Source organism: Cetorhinus maximus, chromosome 8 (genome assembly GCF_964194155.1).
Source record: "Cetorhinus maximus chromosome 8, sCetMax3.hap1.1, whole genome shotgun sequence".
In the NCBI taxonomy this organism is placed as follows: domain Eukaryota; kingdom Metazoa; phylum Chordata; class Chondrichthyes; order Lamniformes; family Cetorhinidae; genus Cetorhinus; species Cetorhinus maximus.
This window is the reverse complement of record NC_135886.1, coordinates 81000051-81016867: the sequence shown is the minus strand read 5'-3', so window position 1 is coordinate 81016867 and position 16817 is coordinate 81000051. Positions and strand designations below refer to the sequence as shown.

General features: G+C 44.7%; 1 protein-coding gene across 1 annotated transcript in view; it reads right to left on the bottom strand.

The window, feature by feature from the left end:
* The window catches only part of LOC144683768 (calmegin), a 98884-nt gene that overhangs the window by 48358 nt on the left and 33709 nt on the right, over positions 1-16817 (bottom strand). The gene's annotated exons all lie outside the window — the stretch shown is intronic.

Sequence of the window (16817 nt, the reverse complement as noted above, 5' to 3'; positions counted from 1 at the left end):
CACCCTATTCTGATGAAGATGAGGCAGTAACCAACACAGCATTGAGGTAATTTCACCTTGCTTCACCTTTACCTTTCACAGGCAGGGCTGGCAAAGGAGGTGATATGGATCATCTCCTGCTGGCCCCTTCTCTTGGACTGAATGTGGAAAGTAAACAAAAATACTTAAATTGCACTGAGCATAGGGCACCCTTGAAATGGGCTGAACACTTGCACTTTCTGGGTAATAGAATTTTGAAGGACCTCTCTCTTGAAAATGCTCTTCTGTGATGCAGTGAGGTCTCAATGCACACTCAGATTGATCTCCTTTCTTGAAACTAAAGAGTGAAAAAGCGTACAGAAACAATGGTTCTGGCACTAAGCATGGAACACAGTTCAACTGGACAGGATACTTACACTTTGCAAGTTATGGATGCTGGGGCCTGGTTCACTCCTAACTTGTGTAGGTGGTGTAGTCTGGTTGGAATAGATGTCTGAGATCCATGCTCCTGGAATTCATAATTCAGCAAAGTTTGCAATGTTGCACAGAAAATAAAATTGTAATGCAATGAGCACTGGCCAGCAGCCAAGGCCTGAAGGATATCTTAGAATCAATTACATAGGAATATAGGAATAGGCCATTCAGCCCATCAAGCCTATTCTATCATTCAATTATATCCAGGCTATTCTTTACTTCAACTCAACCCATATTTGATTGATATCTTTCTCAGTATCTACCTTATTCAATTTATTTATCACTTTAAATGACTTAGTTAGATCACCTCTCAACCTTCTACTTTCAATGGACTACAATCCAAGTTTATTCAATTTGTCCTCATAATTTAATCCTTTAATTCCAGTGAATCTGTGTTGTACTGCCTCAAAACCAATACTCACTTCCTGAGGTAAAAACAAATGGACAATGCCCAGAAACACTCAACCCTGACCTTTTGTGTCTCCTAGTTCATGTCTCCTCCGCAACTGGAAACATTTTCTCTTTGTTTATTGTATCAAACCCTTTCATAATCTTAAACAAAAACAGAATTACCTGGAAAGACTCAGCAGGTCTGGCAGCATCGGTGGAGAAGTAAAGAGTCGACATTTCGAGTCCTCATGACCCTTCAACAGAACTGAGTTCTGAATTTGAGTTCTGTTGAAGGGTCGTGAGGACTCGAAACGTCGACTCTTTTCTTCCCCACCGATGCTGCCAGACCTGCTGAGTTTTTCCAGGTAATTCTGTTTTTGTTTTGGATTTCCAGCATCCGCAGTAGTTTATTGTTTTTTCCTTTCATAATCTTATCAGGTTACTGCTCTGCCTTATCTTTCTTTAGAGAAAAGAGCACTAACCCATTCAATCTTTCTCCATAGGTATAACTTCTCAGTTCCGGTATCATTCTAGTAAGTCTTTTTTGTACCTTTTCATAATATGGAGACCAGGTACATTCACAGTACCCGGAGCGTAATCTAACCAAGGTCCTTTACAAGTTTAACAATAACGTCTCTGCTTTTCAATTCTTTCCATCTAGAAAAGAACCCTAGTGTTATACTAGCCTTATCCTGAGGCTATGTTCCCTGTTTCTAGACTCTCCAGTCAGGGGAAACAACCTCTCGACATCCAAAACAAAAACAGAATTACCTGGAAAAACTCAGCAGGTCTGGCAGCATCGGTGGAGAAGAAAACAGTTGATGTTTCGAGTCCTCACGACCCTTCGGCAGAACTGAAGTATAGTTAGGAGAGAGGTGAAATATAAGCTGGATTGATGAAATATAAGATGATAAATATAAATGATAAATATAAGAAATATAAGATGTCTGTGACATCTTTTGATTATCTTCTCCTATCACTGCTTGCTTATCCCCACAACCACCCCACCCTCAACTTCTCTCTCCCCCCGCCCCCCCACCTTAGACCAGCTTATATTTCACCTCTCTCCTAACTATACTTAAGTTCTGCTGAAGGGTCGTGAGGACTCGAAACGTCAACTGCTTTCTTCTCCACCTCCATCCCTCTCGACATCCACCCTGTCAAGCTCTCTCAGAATCTTATATGTTTCAATAAGATTACCACGCACTCTTCTAAACCCCAGAGGATTTGTCCCATTTTACTCAATCTCTCCTCATAGAACAATACTCTGATCCCAGGAACCACTCTAGTGAACTTTTGCTGTATCGCCTCTAAAGCATGTATATCATCCCTTAGATAAGGAGACCTGAACTGTATCGGAAGTCCTAGCTTAACATCATCTTTCACAATGTTGTTTTGTCTTATCGTCGCTTTCCAATTAGAATGCTGCATACACACGGTGTTGCTGCTGTATCACGCTAATGTCACCTTTACCTTCCCATGTAACTCCCGTGTTGAGCCTGTGAGAGCTGGGTCTCTGGAAAGATGGGAAGCAGAAAATCTTGGGAGGGGGTTATGAGCCTCAGACAGACTTTCGCAAAACATCATTCTGCATGACGTTGTGATTTCCAGGAACTAATTAACAATAGTGAGTGCAAGGGCTTCCTTTGTATTCCAGGTGTGGTCTCGCCAAGGCTCTGTACAGTTGCAGCAAGACTCTTATACTCCAAACCCCTTGCAATAAAAGCCAAATACCATTTGACTTCCTAATTGCTTGCTCTACTAATTTTCTGTGTTTCTTATACAAGGGCCCCTAAATGCTTCTGAACAGCAATCTTCTATAGTTTCTATAGATGATGAATCTTATATACCTAAAACATTCATGTATTTTCTTTTCTTTTCTCTACAGCTGCTGCCTGACGTTCTGAGTATTTCCAGCTTTTATCTATTTTTACTTCCAACGTCTAGCATCTGTGTTACTTTATTTTCTGCTACATTACAAACTGTCCTTAGTGCCAGCCAAATTAATAGAGGGAGCAGAATGCAGTTCCTCCACTACTGTTAGTTTAACAAAACTACAGGGTCAATTTGAAACAGAGAGATAGAGAAGACAGTCACCACATCAATCAGGTTCCAGAGTCAAAGGTTAGCAAGCTACCCATTGCATCATGCACTATATTAATTCTTAATGTTAATAAATACTAGACAGATGGCATAATTGATTTCTGGCCTGGTTCCAATTGCCAGAGAAACCAGGCTGTATTGCCATTTTTGTTTAAACTATAAGAGGCATGTTTCAAATCACGTCTTGTCTTATTGTGATGGCAAGGAATAGCCACTGGAGGGAGCTGTTTACTCTCTCACAAGCTTGCAAGTTCATTACATCAATTCAGAACTGTAAGTTCAAGCATGGGATCTGAAACCACAGTTTGATATCATGCAGCCACTGTCTGTACATGAAATTTCCATGCTGGACTGATAGGGGTAGATTAGAGCAGCCTGGCTCTCACAGCTGGAAGTTTTTCAGCCAGGCTTATCAGAGAACCACAGAACACACAGCAATGCCACAAGGGACTGGCCCACATCCGACTCCCCCCCGTCATTTTAAAGGGGCAGGGTCTCTGGGAAAAAGTGTTTGCAAATTTAATTTTTGCTTTTGGCATGAAGATATGATGCCTTTTAACATAATTTGCATCATTATAAATGTTGAGTGTTTGCAAGCAATTAAAAAATAACGTAAAGCAGGAACAGGGGGACCTGGGGTTTTATGTGCATAGCTTGATGAAGGTGACAGCAGAGATTGCGAGAGTAGTTTGCAAAGCATATGGAATCTTGGGCTTCAAAAGTAGTGGTGTTGAGTACACAATTTATGCTGAACCTTTTCTCAAACTCTGGCTAAGCCACAACTGGAGTATTGCATCCAGTTCACCACACTTTAGGGAGGGCGTAAAGGTCTTTGAGAGGGTGTGATGGAGATTTAAGAGAATGGTTCCAGGGGTTAGAGAATTTAGCTATAAAGTTAAATTGGAGAAACTGAGATTGTTCCCCTTGGATCAAGGGAGATAGAGGGGAGATTTGATGGATGTGTACCAGAGGGCTGTGGAAGCTCAAGACAGAAATCAATAGATTTCTGGATACTAATGATATCAACGGATCTGGGGATAACACAGGAAAGTGGTGTTGAGGTAGATGATCAGCCATGATCTAATTGAATGGTGGAGCAGTCTTGATGGGCTGAATGGCCTACTCCTGTTTTTATGTTCCTAGATGCAGGGAGGATTTGAGTAAGAACTTTTTACGCAGTGAGTTATAGTGACCTGGAACTCGCTGCTTATGAGAGCGGTGAAAGCAGAGACAATGATTTCGAAAGGAAATTGGATGGGCACTTGAGGGAAATAAACTTGCAGGGTTACAGGGATAAGCGGGGCAATGGAACTGATTGGATTGCTCTAGACAGCTGGCATGGACTTGATGGGCCAAATAGCCTTCTTCTATGCTACAATAATTTTCTGACCCAAGGCCCCTTTTAATTGTTTCACAATAGCTCATTTATTAGCGACTTTCAGAAATCATTATTGTTTTTCTTTTCAGGCATTACAGCATTCTGACCATACTCCACCTATAAATAACAACTGCCCCTTGGATGTTTCAAATCTCATTAAATTACAGACTGTATCAAAGGCACTCTACCTTGCTCTGCTGCACAGGACATTCAAACTTTGAGTGAGCTTAGGCAATTTCCAGGTTAACAGTGGCCACTTATCCAGGTTTACTTACCTAAATTATATCCAACGAGATTATTTAAGTGTAGGAGGGGGCATTGCTGTATGATTACTCTGTGATTCAGGACTTCAAGTGAGGTACAGGGAGACTCATGGAACACTGTAAGTGACACTATGCAACTCTGGGGTAACACGGAGGTCATATATATAAAGTCCGATAGCTGGGCCCCGTAGGAACGAGCAGTGAAGAATGAAGGCAGTGCACTAGACCAGTGCTACACCTGATATCACTTCACTGCACACTTGGACAAGTTTGTATGCCATGAACATAACATGATGGACAGTAAGACCTCTCATTGAGAGTAACTATAATGGCACAGAGAACGGCTGCTGTAGACCTAAAAAAACTTAAGGTAGCTTGTAGGGGCTGCGGCATCCTGCGGGCTTGTGAGAGCTTTGGAGGCAATTGGCTAGCTCGAACCTGGCTGAGCAGAGCAGGAGTCTACAACTTGCAGGTAAATATCCTGGGATGTTTCTTGGAAGTCACTTTCTTCCCTGAAACTAATGTTTAAAATGGCAACAAAAGAGCAAGATTTTGTGACAGCATTGAAAAAGGCAATTTATGAGCATGCCAGTAAACAGGGTTAAGGGCACACCGTGTTAATGCCATGGCTATTGAATAGCTGTGGCAGCAAGTGGAACAAAGGAGTGATACCATAGTCCTCCGTATGGATGGGAGGTCATGTGGGCCATGGGAAGAGGTGACGGACACCATCAGCAGCAGCACCAGCACTGTGCCAAGAACTTGGGGGTCAGGCCAAAAGCAGTTCAATGATTTTACTAGGAAGGAGGAAGCAAGTGTGAATCTTAATACAGATTTAAAAATGTTTGTCAGCCATGCAGCATCTGCCCAGTGTTTCCTATTACTCAGTGAAATAAAGCTGTTAAAATAGTATCATGTAGCAATGGCACAATCTCACGTACAGTCGGTTGGCTCAGTAGCCACAAGTTACATTGATTTCACACAAGTATTTGCAAGAATCAAATGCATGAAAGACCAATAAAACAGCAGCACCTTCACAGAAGCTTCTGAATGTAAAGGGAAATGGCACCAACAATGTTGAAGGGAGTTATGATGCTGCTGTAAGTCATATATGTCTCTGCAGGAGAAGGCAGCATTTAACTGAAGGTAGGCGACAGCTGTTTGAGAAGAGCCTGCTTCAGTTTCTCTACTGTCAAAAAGTCACAGCCATTTGAGGAAAGGATGGTAGAGCTCCAGCAATGCAGCATCATAGAGGCTGCAGGAAATAGTTCAATGGGCTGGCATGTCCACACTGAGGGTTTATTGCTTTCTTTCCTTTCTCCTCAATCCTGGTCAATGTGTCAGGATTTTCCCACATTGGTCAGAGCGATGGCAAGGCCCATGACTTTACACTCATCTCACAATGAATTTGCCTTTATGTTCTTAAAGGAACATCAGTTCCAAGACTTGGCATGCAGGAGCCCAGTTACACCCACTCTGGGAGATATAGACAGTGATTATGAAGAGAACACGGAGGTGGAATCACTGAACACAGGCGAGCAGGAACAGGAAGAGCAGGAGGTGGAAGAAGAGGCCAGTTGTTGGCAGATAAGAGCCTCTCCAGCAGCTGCGAAGCAGTGGATCCAGATCTCTGTGGTTTAGCATTCTGATTATGATAGGCTGATGCCGTAATTGAATCATGTGCCTAGCAGCCTCTGCACCATGTAGTCAAGCCTACACATCCACATCCTGTATGTGTGAGGTGCTGATGTATGGTCTTAATGCAGGCAGACATCCTTGGAGTGAATGGTAGTTTCAGGGCCATCTGCTGCCCAGTCCCTCATACCATTGCAACAGCTGCTATCCTCTTGTCCATATTCTGCTGCTTGGACAAAGCACCTCCTCTGACAATTCCAGTTCTACCTCCTCCAGATGGACGCCCTTGTTGCTATCCAAACCATGTGATGATCATGAAGCTCTTTGCAGGATTGTACTGCAGGACCTTCCTTGTGGAACCCACTGCTTCAGTGAAAAAAGAGTCTTGCATGTATATAGCACCTTTCATGACCACAGGACATCCCAAAGTGTTTTACAGCCAATGAGGCACTTTTGAAGTGCTGTAATGTAGGAAACACAGCAGCCAATTTGCACACAAGCAAATATGTGATCATGACCAGATGATATGTTTTTGTAATGTTGACTGAGGATAAATATTAGCCAGGACACCGAGGATAACTCACCTAGACTGCTTTGAAATAGTGCAAGTAGGACTTTTACATCCACCTGAGAGGGCAGACAGGGCCTTGATTTAACATCTCACCAGAAACATGGCAGCACTCCCTCACTACTGCACTGGACTGCCAGCCGCAGGTTTTGGACTCAAGATCTGGAATGGGACTTGAACACACAACCTTCTGATTCAGAAAGTTGCAAGTAACTGAGTTGCAGCTGACACACTGGCTGAGAGTTTTAAATTAGTCTGGATTGGAGGCAGGCGGGTGTGCAATTTGGCGCTACCGGTGTCTGTGCCAGTTTGCCGCCATGATCCCAACCCGAGCCATTTTCAATGAGTGGGGCTCAGAATTGGATTGGCTGCCAATCAAGGGCAATGGTTGATAATTACGGGGCCTGTTAAAGGCCCATTCACACATTAACTGAGATTTTCAGTCAGCAATGCAGGCGGCTCACATCAGCCTGGACCATGACCAGGCCAATGTGGTGAGATCAGGGTCGGAAGTAAGGTTCAGGGTGGGGTGGTGGGGAATGAATCACATGAGGGGCCCCCTACCAGCCCCATAACAGCTGCCAGTCTCTGGCTGTTCCCTGGAGGAATTCACTCCAACATGATCACGGTCAGGTAGATGTTGCTTTTACGAACAGTGAGAAAAACTTACTTGGCCTTCTCCATCTCCTCCACTCTCTCTCTCCATCTTCAGATCGGCCAGTGGGGCTGCCAGTCACTGAGTGGTGGAAGGCGTCCCATTGGCTCTCCACCCCTTGCCCACCCGGTGTTCCTGATTGGACAGGCCCACTCTTTGGCCTTTAATTGACTGCAGCTTTGAAAACTCCAGTGGGCGTGCCTAACACAACACCGCACACTGCTGGGCCTGGAACTAGCTCCCATGTCTGGTTCCCAAGCCCTGATGGAAAATTGAGCCAACTGTTCCAATGGGCAAGATCTTAGGGTGAGCGGGTGCGCACCCTACCTGATTGGGCGTAAAATAGTGCATGGCGATAATGTCGGGCGAGTGTCCCGATGTCATCGTGCACTCGCGCGATATTTCTGTCAGCGGGCATGCGTGAGAGTCGGCAGTGCGCCCGCTGACAATTAAGAGGCTTATTAAGGCCCTTAATCAAATAATTGAAAACCATTTTTCACTGCCCATCCAACCTTAGGGTTGGTGGGTGGGCGAATCAGCCAGGCAGCCTTTGGATTTCTAATGAAACCTCATCCACGGGCGGGATGAGGTTTCCAACAGCAATTTTTAAAAAATTAAAATTTTTGGACATCATTTTTAAAAGTTCCTGTGGGGACATGTTTCTCATTTCTGAAATCTTTATTTTGGTTTCTGTAATTCTTCAGCTCCCTGCCCTCAGGGAGTTTTCAGCGCGCGCTCCCCTGCACATGAGCAGACGTTGGCGCTCGCGCTCCTCCTGCCCCCACCCCAGTGCTGAGCTCCTCAGCGTGCCGTTCATGCAGGCTGGTCGTTAATTGGCCAGTCAGTGTGAAATCGTAGTCGGGGGCCGATCGCGGGCAGTGGGCCATTTCCGGCCGGTCCCAGGCCCGCCTGCCGTGTCCACCCGACGATGGGAAAATCCTGCCCAATAGTGTTTTCTCTGGTAGAAGCAGGAATGTGGTTGTACCTCAACTTCATTGCAGTAATTTGTGAATCCAGAGGAGCTGTAAACCATATGGCTCAACATATGGTAGCCACGGTTTCCTGGTAGTAAACCTTTGGATCTTTGCCCTTCTTCTAACGGTGATGGAATATTGGATTGGTAAGGGATAAAAGCATTGTGTGACCCACTAAGGAATCTGGTATTCACACACTGATTTAATTGTACACCCTATGTAACGGGTACTTCTATCTATTGGGGTTCGAAGAGCCACACCAGTGCCGTCAATTATACCCTGTGTCCTCGGCAAACCACCAAGATTGAAATAAAAACCAAAGACAACAGCTTGCCGCTTAGTGGCATCTATTAGAAAAATGGCGCAGTCATTTGCCCTGTCCAATAGAGTAGCAGTGATCTGATGGATGCATCACTGATTGGCTGATCACCACTGGTCACTGAAACCCTTCAGTGGGAAAGTTAGTGAGTGCCGTGGTTATTTTTACTCGTGCTGAAAGAGCACTGGAGGCTTGGTATTGTGGCTTCAAGTTGTCTCCCAGCAGGTGACAGACTCTCGTATTAATTCCCTACAAAACTGCAGCCTCCCCAAGTACTGCAAGATCTTTGTCCTAAAGACTGCTCTCCTCCTTTGGTGCTGGCTCACCTCCTTGCAGCCAGCAACGCATCTTGTTCATCCTCCCATCCTCCCTCTATGAAGCACATGAAGGATCCTTAAGAGCACGCCCATTCTGCACACTGCTGGTATGCTGCCGACAGCCATTAATAGCAGGGCAAATAATCACTAGTGATTAAATAGTGATTAATATTTAAATAGTGATGCAAAATCCCTTTATCAAATCACTTCCCAAAAAATCCATTCAGGAGCACCTCCACCACTTGGAGTGGTAAAAATGTGAAAATCTTACCACAAAGCGTGGATGAGGTGAAAAGCATAGTTGCATTTAAAAGGAAGCTAGATAAACACATGAGGGGATGAGCAACAGAAGGTTTTTGCTGACACAGTGAGCTGAACTCAAGTGGGAGGAGGCTCATGCGGAGCGTAAACACCAGTTGGGTTGAATGGCCTGTTCAGTGCTGTACATTCTTTGCAATTCTATGGAACCATTCCAAATATTCTGAGTTAGACCTAAGAATGCGCTAACAGTGCTTTTTATGGGAGCAGCTTGTCCATGGCCTGTGACTGGTACTGCACTGATATATCAGAGCTCAGCCTTTTGTGCCGGTGCTCCTGGAGCCTGGAATCTCAATCTTTTCCAGCCTGAAACACATAAAGATCATTTATAAAAGAGAGACTAGGGGTGAAATTTTCCATTCTGGAGACTAAGCCCAGTGGTGGGTGGGAAAGTCGGCATGATCCCCACTGGGCAACAGGGTGGGTGAACATGTGCCACCTTCCAGTTTTCAGCTCATTGATTATGTAACAGCCAGGAGCTCGGAGAATCTTGTGGTGGGTTGGGCAGGAAGTCGCCCACACTGCCATTATTTCATGGGGTCAAAGGTCCTGGCACCATGTTTGAAGGGAACCCAGAGACATATTCACTTATTGCAGACCAGGAGCTCTGCATTACTTCTCCAGAGTCCTTTTGGCCGCAGCACATACTGGAGAAGCTTGCAGATGTGAACAACCACATCCCAGGACATACGAGGCCACCCCCAGCATTGCCTTTTGCCCATCTCTAGTACCACTGGCAATACACCCACGGTTGGGCCAATGCTTGCTATTGCAGTGTTCCATGTTCGCCAGCCTCTTGATCTTCTAGAGGCCCTGCTTCCTCTTGCTGCTTAGGCCCTTGCTCCTCATGCCCCTGTGCCATCCGAATGAGAGCCATTGCCAAGGCAGGAACGTGTGAATGAATTGAAATGATACATTTAGTGAGCATGTCTTTTGCAGGTTTCCCTCTATCTCAAACCCCAACCTGGCCTCCATCTAGAAATGGCAATCCCACCCCACCTCTTTTAGGTAAAGGATGTCCTGGTGGACCAGAGATGGTTCCTCCCGTTCATACATGGACATGTATGGAGACAGGGTGATGAGAGCCATGTGCAAGAAGCTGCACACAGCCACTTTTTTGCTTGTCTCCACTATCCTCAAGACTTTATAGGAAGACCATTACCTTGGCAACATAGAAAGACATGATCCCTTGTCACCCAGGATGATGGAGTCTGGAGTCGTGAGTTGGCTTCCCTCCACCAGCTGTGCCCTTGGAGGTATTCCACCTCCCTCCCTCCCTTCATCCCTGCCTCTGATCACAGCCAATGGCAAATGACACAGAACAAACAGCAGCTCCAGTCCTTGCTGGGATCTCGATGTATTGGGACCCATGAGTCAGGAACAAACCTGCTGCAATGTGGGCTTCACCATAGAGTGGAGAACACAAGTGAGCATCTTTGACATCCAGTTGCCTCAATTACTAGGGTGTCCCTTTAGTCGGCCACTTGTGCTGACCTTGAATTCCACCCACCTGAAAAGACTCTCCTCCCACCTCATGGATTTCATGGACTGACTAATGCGTGGTCAAGGTTAGTTTGAAAAAATGGCGTGCATCACCTTTTAAACTTGTTCCACCGCTTCCTACCCTCTCCCTGTCACTCACCAACTACCCCCCATCACCATAGACCCACCCAATATCACCATTCCTTGACCCTCCCCCCCCGTTACCCTGGGCCCTTTCCTCCCTCAGAGCCGACACCCTTTACCGCCCCCATGCCCACCCTGACACTGCCCTCTCTCATTATCTGAGCCACCTGTCTTGTTGTTCTCTGCGACCCACCTGATGAGGCCTTCACCTATCAGCCTGTCACCCTAGACTTGCCACCCTACTGCATTCCTGTCTGCCCTCTGACTGTTAATGTTCCCTTTGATCGCCAGTACCCTAAGTTCTCTCTGCAGGACCCAAACGTCAACACCATTGATCCCGCCCTGTAAGACACTCCCCCTGCTTTCCCAGACACTCTCCCCACCCTTCTCCCGTATGCCTGCCTCCCCTGTCTAGCCTCCGCTCCACACTTCCAGCCTGGGCCTGCCTCCCTTGTCCAGCCTTGGCGCAGCATTTGCTAACGGCACTCATGTGAAGTTATGTGAGGTCTCCGAGTGGAGAAAGCAACATCTACAGACCTCAGAGTCATGGAAGAGATGAAGCTCGCCAGGTGCATGACACTTAAATACAGTCTTAAAACTGAACGTTCGAAATTCTTGCTGGTGGGGAACTTTATTGGGAGGGTGAACTTAATTTCCAGTGAGGTAGCCTTTTAATGAGCATGCATGAGATGCTAATGCATGCAAATGGGGTTCCCAACTTTGTTCATTGGGAAGCTGGACCCGCCTTGAAAGTTGGGAGAACAAAATTCCAACAGTTTATCCCACCGTCAGGAAACAGACTTATTGCCTCCCGCCAAACGAAATGGCCCCGCCTGTCTTGATTCCCGCTGCTGGTGGGAGTGGAAAGTTCTGCCTTAGGTCATTCATGCGGAACCTGGGCCATTTATAGGTCATAAATATAAAGCTTCAATCGATCATTGTTTATCAGCAGACAGACCAACAATTAAATTGCGCACAGCAAGATCTCACAGACAACAAATGAGATAAATATCTATTTAATCTGATTTGAAATGTTGGCAAGGGGAAATCCCTGTCTTCTTTAAATTGTGTCATGGGATTTATCCAGCTGAAAATACACCTCAGTTTAATGTCCTTTCCAAAAGGGTGGCATTTCTGGCAATGCAGCATTGCACCCTTTCCCAGACCAGCAATGCAACCCTTCAGGACTGGGCTCAGTGCTGGAATGGGACTGGACTCTCAGCCTAAGTGGGGTGACACTGGTCTTGATCAGCCGCATAAAAATAGGCCATGGAAAATCAGCAACCCATTTTACACCTCACCTAATGTTCCCATTGACTCCAATATCATCCCCAGTACCACTGAAGAATTGAAAGAAGCAAGTTTTATATTACTTCAAGGATATTTTATACCATTGAGAGAATGCCATGGAGTAGAGCAGGAGATTGGATTCAATACCAGTGTAATTGTTTTGACAGGGTTAATGGGGCTACTATTTAACTTTAGAAAAGCTTCCATATCACTGGGATTCTGGTTTAGATTTCTTTGCGTAAGTGGGTTTTCTTTCAAAACCAGAATGAGATACGTTTTTTTCCCTGTTAACGCTCGACTATGGAAATAGATATCGCCAGCTAAAAATAGGATGCTAATTTACTCCAATAATATATGTTCATGGCTGTCACTTTCTCATTTGATGGATGAAACATGACAACTTCAGTTTGGATAAACCTTCACCCACTCATCTTTGCTTCCAGGAAGAAATATTTCTCCAGCTGAGAGTGATTAGCCTCTATCCCATGTTCAATCTCTCCATATGGTTTGTCAGTTGTCAACTGGGAACTGGAAGGAGGGGAGGGGGAAGAAAGAGGGTTCAAGAAATGGAGTAAAACCTTGTTTCCCGAAGGCCAAATCTTAATATGAAGCAGGACTTTCGTGCTTTGATGATTTTCTGGGAAGGGATTAATGTGTATTAGAGACATCATAAATGCGCCGTATACCAAATTGTTTGCGATTTAAATGATTTACGAACATATGAATACACAAGTTAGGAGCAGGAGGAGGCCACTTGGCCCCTCGAGCCTGCTTCACCATTCAATAAGATCATGGCTGATCTGAATGTAACATCAACACAACATTCCTGCCTACCCTCAATAACCTTTCACCCCCTTGTTAATCAAGAATCTGTTTAGCTCTGCCTTAAAAATATTCAAGGACTCTGCTTCCACTGCCTTTTGAGGAAGAGAATTCCAAAGACTCACAACCCTCTGAGAGAAAAAAACTCCGCATCTCTGTTTTAAATGAGTGACCCCTTATTTTTAAACAGTGACCCCTAGTTCTAGATTCTCCCACAAGAGGAAACACCCTCTCCACATCCACCCTGTCAAGTCACCTCAGGGCCTTAAAGGTTTCAATTAAGTGGCCTCTAACTCTTCTAATTCCAGTGGATACAAGCCTAACCTGTCCAGCCCCTCCTCATAAGACAACCCGCCCATTCTTGTATTAGTCTAGTAAACCTTTCCTGAACTGCTTCTAACGTGTTTACATCTTTATTTAAATAAGGAGACCAGTACTGCACACAATACTCCAGATGTGGTCTCACCAATGCCCTGTACAATTGAAGTATAACCTCCCTACTTTTGTAATCAATTCCCCTCACAATAAATGATAATATTCTATTAGCTTTCCTAATTACTAACCATTTGTGATTCATGCACTCGGGCACCCAGGTCCCTCTGAATTTCAGAGCTCAGCAATCTTTCACCAATTAGATAATGAGCTTCTTTTTTATTCTCCCTGCCAAAATGAACAATTTTATAAATGCCCACATTATACGCCATTTGCCAGATCTTTACCCACTCATTCAACCTATGTTGCTTTGTAGCCTCCTTACGACCTCTTCACAATTTACTTTCCTACCTATCTTTGTGTCATCAGCAAATTTAGCAACCGTTCCTTTGGTCCCTTCATCCAAGTCATTTACATAAATTGTCAAAAGTTGAGGCCCCAGCACTGACCCCTGTGGTATACCACTCGTCACATCCTGCCAGCCAGAAAAAGACCCATTTATGCCAACCCTCTTCTTCCTGTTAGCTAGCTAATCTTCTAAACATGCCAATATATTACTCCCTACACCATGAGTTTTATTTTCTGCATTAACCTTTGATGGTTCTATGTGGCACTTTAACAAATGGCTTCTGGAAATCCAAGTACAGTACATTCACCAGTTCCCCTTTATCCACAGCACATGGGACTCCTTCAAAAAATTCCAATAAATTGGTTAAACATGTTGACTCTGTCCGATTGCCTTGAATTTTTCTAAGTGCCCAGCTATAACATCTTTAATAATAGCTTCTAACATTTTCCCTATGACAGATGTTAAGCTAATTGGCCTATAGTTTTCTGCTTTCTGTCTCCCTCCCTTTTTGAATAAAGGAGTTACATTTGTTATTTTCCAATCTAATGGAACCTTCTCGAATCTAGGGAATTTTGGAAAATTAAAACCAGTGCATCAACTATCTCACTAGCCCCTTCCTTCAAGACCTTAGAATGAAGTCCATCTGGACTGGGGATTTGTCAGCCCGCAGCCCCAACAATTTGCTCTGTACCACTTCCCAGGTGATTGTAATTTTCCTGAGTTCCTCCCTCCCTTCCATTTCCTGATTTTCAGCTATTTCTGGGATGTTACTTGTGTCCTCTATAGTTAAGACCGAAGCAAAGTACCTGTTTAATTCATCCGCCATTTCCCTACTTTCCATTATCAATTCCTCAGAAGCACTTTCTATAGGACCAATGCTCACTTTGTTAACTCTTTTCTTATTTAATTATCTATAGAAACTCATACTATCTGTTTTTATATTACTAGCTAGCTTTCTCTCATACTCTAATTTTTCCCTCCTTATTAATCATTTTGTCATTCTTTGCTGTTCTTTATATTCTTTCCAATCTTCTGACCTACTATCCGTCTTCGCGTAATTATATGCTTTTTCTTTAAGTTTGATACTGTCTAACTTTTTTAGTTAACCACGGATGGTGGGCCCTCCCCTTGGAATTTTTCTTTCTCATTGGAATGTATATATTCTGTGTATTCTGAAATACCCCTTTAAATGTCTGCCACTGAACTTTTATTGATATATCCCTTAACCTCATTTGCCAGTTCACTTTAGCGAGCTCTGCTTTCATGCCCTCATAATTGCCCTTATTTAAGTTTAAAATACTAGTTTTGTATGCACTCATTTCTCCCTCTAAAGGAAGGTAAAATTCAATTATAGTATGATTGCTGCTACCTAGGGGTGCCTTCACTAGGGCCAGAAATTTCCCCCCGTCTGAGGGGGTTGTGTGGGGGTGGGTGGCAGCGGGTGCGAACCCGATCGGCGCCCCCAATCGGGTCCACACCACAATTTTATGTGGGCAGGCCAATTAAGGCCTTCCTGTGTGGGTGGTGGGGGGATTCTCTGAGTGGTTCCTTGCGCTCTTTCACGCATGTGCATGTAAAACAGTTCATGAAATCTCATCCCGCCCGTGGATGAGGTTTCATGAAAAATGCGAAGGCCGCCTGGGCTCTTCGCCTGCCCGTCAACCTTAAGGTTGGACGGGCAGCTCATTAAATTGAGATAATTAGATTATAAATGGTCTTAAAAGGTCTTTGACAGTTCGGCGGGCATGCAACCAACTTGGCTGTGCGCCCGCTGAACTAAAAATCTAAATGGTGTGTGGTGACATCGGGACACCCGCCCAACGTCACCGTGCGCCATTTTACACGTCAGCGAACAGGCCCCACCCCCGCTCACTGATGGGAAAATGCTGTCCTAGGAGATTATCAATTAATCCTATCTCATTGCATAATGCCAAGTCTAGTATGGCCTGCTCTCTGGCTGGCTCCAGAATGTGCTGTTCTGAGAAACTATCCTGAAAGCATTCTATGAACTTCTCATCTATGCTACCTTTTCCCATCTAACTTTTCCAGTCTATATAGATTAAAATCCCCCATGATTATTGCTGTACCTTTCCGGCAAGCTCCTATTGTCTCTTCTTTTATACTCTGTCTACCGTGTTGTTACAATTAGGGGGCCTGTACACTACTCCCACAAGTGACTTCTTGCCTTTATCATTCCTCATCTCAACCCAAACTGCTTCTGCATCCTGGTTTGCTGAACTCCTGCTCACGAGCAATGCTGTAAAGCTATATACCGTGTGGCTTCTGCCTTTCTGCATCTCCTGGGTTTCCCAGGGAACCCAGTGACATGAGTTAAAGATATAATGACTGTTAAAATGAAGGCATACAGCTTCATAATATTAAAATGAGCAACCTCCTTCCCATAAGTTGATTGGTCACTCACCCCTCATCCTGCCTCCATTAAAACCAGAAGTGGGCAGGTTCAAGGTAGATAGGGCTCCTGGTTCAGATTTTTTGAACATTAACCTCTGACCTAACCCCTAACTCATCCACTTTTAGGGGTTAAGATTCAGCCAAAGTTATTGAGGTAAGTTGTTGAGCACAAGAGAATCAACTTGGAGTGATCACTGCTTGTCATCATCATGAAAATTTAAGGCTTAAAAGTTTGTCAAGGCAATTTTGAGGAGGCTTCTCTTCAGTTGTTCTGATTGATCAGTTTGGTGCTACACTCCTGCAATGACATTAGTGCTTTTCAGCACTATTGGGCACTTTAATGAGTGACTGGGCTGGATTTTACAATCCCCCCACTGGAATGTTTACAGCGGGTGGAGGCATGTAAAATATGATGGGTGTCCAGCCCATCTCCTTCCTGCCCACCCCTGACCTGTTCACCATAATATGAGGAGTGTGTAAGGTGCCCACAGGGCCGCCCATTCTTAGGTCTGT